Source organism: Gorilla gorilla, chromosome 17 (assembly GCF_029281585.2).
Source record: "Gorilla gorilla gorilla isolate KB3781 chromosome 17, NHGRI_mGorGor1-v2.1_pri, whole genome shotgun sequence".
Lineage (NCBI taxonomy): Eukaryota > Metazoa > Chordata > Mammalia > Primates > Hominidae > Gorilla > Gorilla gorilla.
The window spans coordinates 50,015,136-50,024,780 of NC_073241.2; positions in this window are offsets into that span (position 1 = coordinate 50,015,136).

Consider the following 9,645-nt stretch of genomic DNA (forward strand, 5'->3'; position numbering starts at 1 on the left):
GCTGAGGTGGGCGGATCACAAGGTCAGGAGATCGAGACCATCCTGGCTAACATGGTGAAACCCCGTCTCTACTAAAAATACAAAAAAAAAAATTAGCTGGACGCGGTGGCGGGCGCGGAGGCGGGCGCGGAGGCTGAGGCAGGAGAATGGCGTGAACCCGGGAAGCGGAGCTTGCAGTGAGCCGAGATTGCGCCACTGCACTCCAGCCTGGGCGACAGAGTGAGACTCATCTCAAAAAGAAAAAAAAAAAAGAATAAAGACAGAGTTGGACTTTCCCACCTGCAAACGTGTGGACTGTACTGCTTTGCCCACAGTCTCCATTCCCCATTCATGCTGTTTTCACAGCCCAGTAATGGCCAACTGCTCAGCACCTGTGTGCCCTGCTGTCAGGCAGGTGGGACCCACGGTCATCTGGGCCTAAACTGCTGAAGCCTGCAACACAAGGCAGGCACCGCATTCCAATACCTCTTCAGGCTCAACAGCCTTTAGAGGCTACACTGAGTCCTTTTTCATGCTCTTCCTGTTTTTCAAGTGTCAATTAAAATTTGTCTTCAGAAGAAACTTGAAAATAAGTATCTGATGCCATCATCAGGATAGACTAGTATTAGCTTTCGCAGCTGAAGTTATTGCTCTCCCAGCCCTAATAATAACTTACCAAGTGCTAATTATCAGGCACTGGTCCAAGTCCTTCAATCAGATTGTCTCACCTGATCCTCCCAACAGCCCTAGGAAGCAGGTCTTACTACACTCCCCATTTCACAGGGACTGGGGCTTGGGGAGGTGATGTGGTTTCCTGGGTCACTCCATTACTGAGTAGTGAGACAGGATTCAGACGCAAGCTTTGAAAATGTTCTAATTTTCTTCAGAAGCAAGGGTCCTTCTTAATAGCACACTGAATAAAATCAAATGAATAATCACACATTACAAGATGCCTCCTATACGTCTCTATATTTAGCTACTTACATACCAGGTTTCTTTTTTGTTTGTTTTTGTTTTTAAGACAGAGTCTCGCTCTGTCACCCAGGCTGGAGTGCAGTGGCGTGATCTCGGCTCACTGCAATCTCTGCCTCCCAGGTTCAAGCAACTCTCCTGCCTCAGCCTCTGCAGTAGCTTAGGGACTACAGGTGCGTGCCACCACGCCAGGCTAATTTTTGTGTTTTTAGTAGAGATAGGGTTTCGCCATTTTGGCCAGGCTGGTCTCAAACTCCTGACCTCAGGTGATCCATCCGCCTTGGCCTCCCAAAGTGCTGGGATTACAGGTGTGAGCCACCGTGCCCGGCCTACACACCAGATTTCTATTAACCTACACACAACTGATGCTCTTTTGGAGTGGAGAGTTTTAGTAAAATATGATGGGGTCTTCAGGCACCTGAGTTGCTACTTACTATGAGAAGATAGAAAATGTTTTTTACTCTAAATGGCTTTTGAAAGAATGAATGCACAACAAGGCAAAAAATAAAAACTTTCTTTTCCTTTTCTACGATCAATGTTCAACAACTCGTTCCTTCCAATTTGTAACAGAGTTGAAGCTGAAACAGACAAAAAATAGTAATAGCTGCTCCCATTTAAAGAAAAATGTTTAAGGAAACAGCTGTATAAATCAAGAAACAATACCAAGCATGTGTATTTTGCCCCAGATGACAAAACTGATCTCTTCTTGAGAAAGTAAGCATGTTAACTCATTCATGACTCAAAGTCATGTAATAATAGTTGACATATACCACTTTTCACATACATTATCGCTTCCAATCTTCATGCACATCTATTGTTCCTGCTTGAGAAATGAAGAAACTGAGGCTCAGGTTGAAGACTTGCCCATGGCTCACGTATCTGTCACAGTCACTTTCCAAAAAGCAAATCTGATCAGGTTCCCCACTCAGGTCCCCAAATCTGAATCCATCCTACCTCTCACCCTCGGCTTAAAATCTTCCAAACAATCCTGGTTGGCCTCAGGACATACCTGCAGGGGCCATAAGGCACTTGGTACCTGGTTCCCAACTCCAAGTCTAGCCTTCTTTCCAGGTGGGACCCATCACTCATGCCCTGGCACTAGCACAGCCAGACTATGCACCTGCACCTTCCACTAGCCTCTTTATCACCTCCATACTCCCCCTGGGTTTTCTTTCCCTGCCTCCTTTACCTGGAAAACACCTCCTTTAAGATTCAGCTCAAGCATCACTTCTTATCTGAATCCTTTCCCAAGAAACCCCACCTGGAGGTAGAACTGGCTCCTGCACCAAGTGCTCTGGGTAATAAAAGAGAAAACCCCTTCACTGTGTTAGATAATCCACAGGTTAGCTGAAAAGCCTAAAACTTAATGAATTAAGACAGAGGCCAGGCATGGTGGCTTATGCCTGTAATCCCAGCACTTTGGGAGGCCAAGGTGGGAGGATGGCTCAGGCCCAGGAATTCAAGGCCAGCCTGGCCATCATGGTTAAACCCCATCTCTACAAAAAAATACAAAAGTTAGCTGGGTGTGGTGGTGCTTGCCTGTAGTCCCAGCTACTGGGGAGGCTGAGGTGGGAGGATCACTTGAGCCTGGGAGGTCAAGGCTGCAGTGAGCTGAGATTGTGCCACTGAGCTTCAGTCTGGGTGACAGAGCCAAGACCTTTTCGAAAAAAATATTAAAAGCCAGGCGTGGTGGCTCACACTGATAATCCCAGTACTTTGGGAAGCCAAGGCAGGTGGATCATGGTGAAACCCTGTCTCTACTGGAAAAAAAAAAAAAAAAAATTAGCTGGGCGTGGTGGCAGGCACCTGTAATCCCAGCCACTTGGGAGGCTGAGGCACAAAAACTGCTTGAACCTGGGAGGCGGAGGTTACAGTGAGCCTCTGCACGCCACTGCACTCCAGACTGGGTGACAGAGCAGTACTCCATCTCAAAAATAAATAAATAAATTAAATAAATAAATAGTGAGAGAAGCCAAACAGGAGAAGTGAAGGAATTCATGATGTTGCTAATAGTTGGTGCGTGTGTGTGTGTGTGTGTGAATGGAAGATTGAGTAAAGGAATCACATGGTAAACCAGACTCATTCTCTTCATTCTCTTTACCAAAATATGGCCCTGAGTCAGGGAAACGTTTTATAACCCATCCTAAATGGCAGTGTGATGGGGCGTCTCATTTCTTAGTCATACTCAACAGTTTTAGAAGTACAAGCAAATTTTTCAGTCTTTCTAAGAATCTGTTTCTTTGTGCAATAACTTCATTTTTCTCAGAAGAATCCCTTAAGGGCATGGCATCATATTTATTTTCTAAGTCACAAGGCAGATGTTGACAATATTTTGTTTCACTCTTTCATCCTTCCTCTCCTACATACCCGTGTTCAAATAAGTATGTAGCATGCACAGGTTATGCCAGGTGAGCAGAAGGCCAGAGGGAAGCAGCCCTATGAAAACCAACTTTAATTTCTCAGAGGTTTTGAGTGGTTTTCACATTTTTTCAGTGAATGAGTATGTGAATGAACGATCTCCAGCCAGCCCTGCCTTCATAACTGGGATTGTATCCCAGGCTCCAGCCTCCTCCAAGGACTTATTATCCTTGAGTTTGCAAAGCAAGGATCACCGTGCAACTTGGGGAGGGGGTCAGCTGCCAGGGCTGGGGCTCCTTCTGACAATTCATCCAGACAGATAATTAAATGAGCTTAACCAAGGGGTCTCCATTTAGTCCTCTGGGCCAGGGATGGAGAATTGTCCATTGGCTGGTCTTCTAACATTTGGTGCCAGAGGTTTCTATATTCTTTAATCATCACTCATTGCCTCTACCCCACTAAATCATGCCCAGAAGCTTCAGGGAGTTGTGAGGTTCTTAAAATCAATTCCTGTGCCATGGAGCAAAGGAGCTGGATCAGGCATGACATAAATAAGTACGAAGTGCTGGCTCTGGAATAGCTATTATAACACCTGCTGTGGTTAGGAACTTGACCTATATTATCTCCAGCTCCTATCCAGGGAAACTGAAGATCAGGCTGGTTAAATAGTTTTCCCAAGAGCTGGGATTTGAACCCATTGTCTCCTGGCTTCCTCTCTGTCATGCTGTCTTCTGTGTTTTAACACTGATCTTATTGACTGCCTGGGCTTTGTGCATTGTATTCTGTTCTTCTTGGCCACAGGAAACAGATGAGCCACCAAGAATACCCTCTTTGTGAAAGAACCAGGGAAGTGTAGGAATCCTGATTTGCACACTTTAGATAAATGCACTAGACCAATCCCTTCCTTGTCAATGAGCAAAGACTGATTTTGGCCTCCAATGCTATGGTTGTCAGAGAGATCTAATTTGGAGAAAACACCCTAGATTCTAGAGTCACTGAGCCTCTCACAGAGTCCTCTGCTTTAATTAGTGTTGAATGAATGGAGCATGGGCTTTGGAGCCAAACAGGCCCAGGTTTCAATCCTGCTCCCTACTTTCTTTTTTTTTATGTTTTTTTTTTTTTTTTTTTTTGAGACAAGAGTTTCACTCTTGTTGCCCAGGCTGGAGTGCAATGGCGCAATCTCAGCTCACCGCAACCTCCGCCTCCCAGGTTCAAGCGATTCTCCTGCTTCAGCCTCCTGAGTAGCTGGGATTACAGGCATGCGCCACCACGCCCAGCTAATTTTGTATTTTTAGTAGAGATGGGGTTTCTCCATGTTGGTCAGGCTGGACTCAAACTCCCGATATCCGTGATCCGCCCGCCTCAGCCTCCCAAAGTGCTGGGATTACAGGCATGAGCCACCGTGCCTGGCCTCAGTCCTGCTCTCTACTTTCTAGAAGTGAGACGTATTCAAACAAATGGCAGATAGCTCTTTCCCTCCTCTTTCCTCTTACCCCAGGTCCCTTGCCCACAAAAAGAACAAGCCCTGGCATTGCTTGTCCTGATAGCATTAAGGAAGTTTTCTTTGACAGTTATCTCACTGAGAATGCTTCCTTTCCAAATATTGGAGAGGGATGACATGGGAAAAAAACTAAAATTATGGTATCTCTGCACCTTTAGGCCAGTAAATGCTGGGAAAAAATGAAGTCGTACCTCTTTGTGTGTCATCTCTTCTTTGGGTATGAGTGTAGAAGTTCCTATCAATTTGTATTAAATATAGATTTGGCTGCTGAAATAAAGACCCAAAGTGATAGCAGGTGAATAAGATAGACGCATCTCTCCCTGGCCCTAATTTTACGTATGCAGCTAGCCCAGGGAGCCACACTGCGACTATCTCGTTGTCCTGCAGTCTCTTAGCCAGTGCCCTCGTTTGCATGGTCCAAAAGGGCTCAGCACCACATCCACATTCCAGGCAGCGGGCTTAAGAGAGGGGTGACGAAATGAAATTTCTCCCTTTAAGGGCAGAATTTGCATTCATCATTTCCACTCACATCTCTTTAACCAGAACGTAGTCACATAGCCTCACCTAGTTGCAAGGGAGGCTGAGAAATACAGTCTTTAGCTGGGAATTACAGTTAGGTGCCAAGCTAAAAATTCCATGCCTATGCAAGGAAGGAAGAATGGATATGGGTGGAGAGGAGCATAAATGGCATTTGCACCATCCACAGCTGCCCTCATGAATCCCCCTCCTACGGGACAGATTTTCCACCTTGCCCTCCTATGGAGACTTCAGTGGATTTAATTACTGGCTCCATTCTTCACAGCTCCCCATATCTACCCTCTTTGCCATGTAACCTGGCAGTTCCCCCTCTCTATGGGAGGAGTGTACTTTCCTGCCCTTTGACTTGGGCTCAGTCACGCGCCTTGCTTTGGCCAATATTGGTGGATGTGATACAGCCAAAGCCTTGGAAAGCACCAGGGTCACTGGGCTTGCCCTCTTGCATATCTGCCATCACCGTGCAAAGAGTTCCCCTGGCCTTCGCCTCTGTTCCTGTGGCCAGGGCCCTAGAGTGAACACACCTGGAACAAAGCTGCCCCAGCCAAACAGACCTGTGATGAGAAGCAGAGCCAGCCCAACCTTCAGAGCCTGCAGCAAAGCAGTCCCACCAAGCCCAGCTGAGATCAGTCAACCCAGACTGTGAGAATAAATGCTTAATGCTATATATACATATCCCATGGAGATTTGGGTTGTTCATCACACAGCATCATTGGGGCAACAGCTAACATACGGGTCCTTGGGCCCTAACCTAGCAGCTGTCTATGTGGCTTTTTTCTATTTGTCCCTTCAGATCCCATCTCCACACTTTTCCACCATTCTCTGGGCTTCAGGGAGATAGATATTTACAGGTTCCCTTGGCTTCTGGCAACCAGTTGTGTTTGGACAATGAGAGGCACTGGCAGGAGAAAGTGAAGTTGAGGTGTTTATTTCCCTGGTTTCCTCTCTGAAGGTCACCAGGAATAGATTTTATCTCTCTGCCAAAGGCCATATCTCCCATCAGTTGGTCCAGCACTCTCTCTCTCCTGCCAGTGCCACTGCATGCCCAGGCTGGAGTGTGGTGGCATGATCTCGATTCACTGTAACCTCGACCTGTTGCACTCAAGGTATCCTCCCACCTCAACCTCTCAAGTAGCTGGGACTACAGGCGCCCACGACCATGCCTGGTTAATTTTTATATTTTTTTAGAGGCAGGGTTTTACCATTTTGCCCAGGCTGGTCTCGAACTCATGGGCTCAAGCAATCTGCCAATCTTGGCCTCCCAAAGTGCTTGGATTACAGGTGCGAGCCACCACACCAGCCTGATCCAGCTCTCTGTCCAGCTTCAGGAGTAGCAACCTCCTCTTGCCCCTAGTGATACTCTCAGCTGCCATTAGCCAAAGATCCTGCACTATCCTTTGTTGTTTTCCCTAAAGCCTGCCCACATCTTTGTCAATTGCCCCTTTATTAAACTCTCCTCAATTACCCAGCCTGAGTGTGCCATCTTTTTCTTGTCGAAACCTGATTAACACCCCCACCCCTTGACCGCACCCACTTTCATGGCTTGAGGGCCTCTGCTCATCCTATTCCTGGCCTGCACTTTACCACATAATGCATCCCCTTCTTTTCATGGGTGCAAATACGAGTCCCCTTTCAGGGCACAGCCCATGTCCCCCCCTTCCTCCATATTCTCCATCTCCCAGCGAGCCTCTCCTAAGATCCACTGCCTGCACCACACCATCAAGGCTTTGTTTCATACAAAAGTACAGCAGTCTCTGAATTGCTCAGGGGGCCATGGGAAGACTGTGAAGGTGCCACAGTGAATGGGAGGAGAGTATTTGCAAAGCAGGTGGAATTCTGGATCACTAGTCAGAAGGACTACATATTTATGTCATATGTGTGATTTCACTTCAGGTTCACTGTTTCTAAAGAGTTTGAAAATGTTGATGCAGTACACTAGTCTTCAACTTTGTATGGATATAAATCTAATCTACCCAAAATGAATAAAACAAATTTAAATATCTCTCAAATCAAGGAATTTTTGTTCTCCCTTTATTATAGGGCATAGAATAGGGGCCAATGAAGGATAGAAGGATGGATGGATGGAGGGAAGGATGGATGGATGCATGGATGAACGAATGCATACATGGATGGATGGATGGATCCAGGGATGAATGGATGGATGGATGCAGGGAGGCATGAATGAATGAATGGGCTGACTTGGTCCTCACCATACGCAGTTTCTCCATAGGTTCTTCCCCCTCCTCATGGTCTGTAGGAATATGTCATTTTGATTCTCCACAAATCATACTGGAAGCATCTCTCCTGGCACCTTGACCAAACTCTGAAAGGCCAAGTAAAAGGGACTGAAGGTCAGAAGGATGTGGGACAGGTTGGCTGGATTCAGCCCCACTAGGCAGCTCCAGATCCCGCTTACTGAGATATGAGAGGAAAGTGGCACAAGAGAAATGGCACAGAAGTCTGATGCTTTGGGAAATCCTACTCAAACATAGAAAGCAAGAGTCCTCAATAGACCTGCAAACATGTTTTTTTAAATCTATAATTTCTGCCCTCCTCAAAAAAAAAAGATTTCCTACCTTCAACCTTTCACTGTGATGTTCATAGATAGTAAAATGAATGAAATATCCATTTTTCTCTTGCTTAGTCAGCATATATAATTACCACATTTTAAGTGCTGTAGCACTCACACCACCTGGTTTTTTGTTTGTTTGTTTGTTTGTCTGTTGGCTTGTTCATTTGTTTACAGATGAATCTCACTATGTTGCTCAGGCCAGCCTCAAACTCCAGGGCTCAAGCAGTCCTCCCACATCACCTCCCAAGTAGCTGGGACTACGGGCGCAAGCCACTGCACTTGTCTTTTATCTGGTTTTTGTTTTTTGTTTTTTTGATGGTGCTAGCTAATAACTTTTTTAAAAATCAACTTTTATTTTAGGTTCAAGGGGTACATGTGCAGGTCTGTTACACAGGTAAATTACATGTCATAGGAGTTTAGTGTTGCAATAATTTTGTCACTCAGGTATTGAGTATAGTACTCGATAGTTTTTCAACCCTCACCCCACTCCTCTCCTCCCACCTCAAGTAGGCCCCGGTGTCTATGGTTCCCATCTTTGCGTCCAGGTGTACTCAGTGTTTAGCTCCTTCTTATAAGTGAGAACATGCAGTATTTGGTTTTCTGTTCCTGCATTAATTTGCTTAGGATAATGGCCTCCAGCAGCATTGCTGCAAAGGACATGATTTTGGGCCTTTTGATGGCTGTGTAGTATTCCCAGGTGTATATGTACCACATTTTCTTTATCCAGTCCACTGTTGATGGGCATCTAGGTTGATTCTGCCTTTGCTATGTCTTTGCTAATACCTCATTTCTAAATAATTATTTTTTGTGCTTTTATTTGCAGAATATGATGTGAAAAGAAGGTGTTGTTTCTCCAAATATATGGTTTGGGGTTCATTTTATAAAATAGTCTGGATTTCAGGTCCTATAAGATGCCACTTAATTGAAGCTTTGCAAAGAAATAATTATTTTACACCAGAACTTCACCTATTTCAACCCTGTACCTACAACCTCCCTGGGCGAAGGTTACTGAGCATCCTAATGACCAGCACCTTCATGGAGACCTTGGTGTTTCTTCAAAAAAGAAAAAAAAAAAGCCTAGAAAAAGAAAGGTAGATGACAGATAGAGACAGACAGAGAGAGGCTGGGACCAACTAGGAGCACAACTGTTACTTTTCAACCCAGAGTCCATTTGAACAAGTCCTTCTTTCAGTGCAGAAAGCACTGCCCTGCCCCCGAAATCCACTCAGGTTCTCCCCTGAACCCCAAGCGTGAGGTTTAGATTTTGACAGATTAGGAAGAGCTGACTCCGCAGCACACACTTTTTTTAGGGTATGAAAAAATCACCTGCTCAAGATCCTCTTTGCTCACTTTTCAACTCCGTGGTCATAATGTTTGAAAATTACTGTATAGAGTCCTGGAAATTATTTTTTCCTGTTTTCATTTTCCTTCCCAGCCAGCAAGGTCCCATGCATTGCATTTTCCAGAGTCTGCGTAAGAAGTGGCTCCTTGGTCAGCTGGCCCTGGTGTCTGGCATTGCTGCTTTCCTCCGCCTGTGGGGACAGTTTTCCTCCCTCTGAAATTCAGCTCACTGATGGGCACCTGCCACAACAGGCACTTAATTTAATTACCTCATTAAAGACCCTATCTCCAAATACAGTCATATTCTGAGGCATTAGGGGTTAGGACTTCAACATAGGAATGCTGGGGGACACAATCCAGCCCATAACACCCTCCATGCCTCCTTCAC